Raw genomic sequence first — 1,511 nt, 5'->3', positions numbered from 1 at the left:
AGAAGGGGACGACAGAGGATGAGATGGTTGGATAGCATCACCGACTCAATGGACGTAGGTTTGGGTGGACTTCGGGAGTTGATGATGGACAGGGAGGCCTGGTGTGCTGCGGTTCATGGGGTCGCAAAAGAGTCGGACACGACTGAGCAACTGAACTGAAAAGAATTATCACGATCATTAATAAAGGGTATTAGTTGTCACTATTTTAAAGAGACTGTGGTACATTTTATGACAGAGAGCAGACAGTCTGTGGAAGGATTCAAACCTCGAGGAAGGATGGACTCTCAGCTTGTTAATTTCGCACAATCTCATCTTGCCTGTTTTGGTGGGCAGAGGTATTCTTTAGTTCAGTTCAGTTCATTTCAGTCACTCAGTCGTGTCCGACTCTTTGCGACCGCATGAATCGCAGCATGCCAGGCCTCCCTGTCCATCACCATCTCCCAGAGTTCACTCAAACTCATATCCATCGAGTCGGTGATGCCATCTAGCCATCTCATCCTCTGTCATCCCCTTTTCCTCCTGACCCCAACCTCTCCCAGCATCAGAGTCTTTTCCAATGAGTCAACTCTTCTTAGGGACAACGTATTAAAAATAGAGTCAGTTTTTCTTTGTGCAGAAGCAAGTTGTCACAATATTTCAATCACTTAACATTTTAGATTTGGAAAATGAGGCTCTCTAGACTGTAATACATGTTACCTCCTTCTAGTCATTTTTCCTCCCTCTTCTCTATAGAAATCTTATATTTCTCGATTTCCGCCCAGACTTTTAAAAGTGTGGATAAAAATCCAACAGGGAGAATAAGTTAAGAGAAGTAAAAATCTTGCAAATGGTAAGTATAGAAGCTTCCTGAATAAAAGCTGGACATAGTTAGCGTCAGATTTTATTTCTAAGATGTTTTAAGAATCTGTTCTGAGCCCTTACAGTGTCATGAAATTAATAAGGCCATTTATGAGGCAGTTATAAGAACTTTCATTGATAGTTTGACTCAGAAGCTAATCTTTAGGGCTGTTAACTTTGACCAAAGAGTCATCTTTTTTCCTATGCAGTTTGAAACAAGCTCTTTCTTGGCCAAATCTCTCTTTCTTTTTCTTTCTGCTGTTTGTTCCCCCCACTTATTGTGAAATTCTTATTTGGTTCATCTGTATCTTCTGATTTTAACCTTTTATTTCACTTCAGCCATCAGTCATGCCTTGAAAGCCTTCTCAAAGCATGCTAAACTATCAACACATCCTCTACAGTAAGCCCCCTACATATGAACCAGTTCTATTCCAAGAATGTGTTCATAAATCCAATTTGTTTCATAAGTCCAACAAAGTTAGCCAAAGTACCCAACTAACACAATCAGCTATATAGTATTTTATTGTAATAAGTTTATGGTACTTTTCACACAAATATCACATAAAAACAAACAGAAAATAAACATGTGTAATCTTACAATCTAATACCTTGAAAAGGGCTTCTCGGTGGCTCAGAGAGTAAAGAATCTGCCTGCATTGTGGGAGACCTGGGTT

The sequence above is a fragment of the Bos indicus genome, chromosome 17 (genome assembly GCF_029378745.1).
Source record: "Bos indicus isolate NIAB-ARS_2022 breed Sahiwal x Tharparkar chromosome 17, NIAB-ARS_B.indTharparkar_mat_pri_1.0, whole genome shotgun sequence".
Lineage (NCBI taxonomy): Eukaryota > Metazoa > Chordata > Mammalia > Artiodactyla > Bovidae > Bos > Bos indicus.
The sequence above is the reverse complement of the archived record's forward strand: the minus strand, read 5'-3'. Positions refer to the sequence as shown.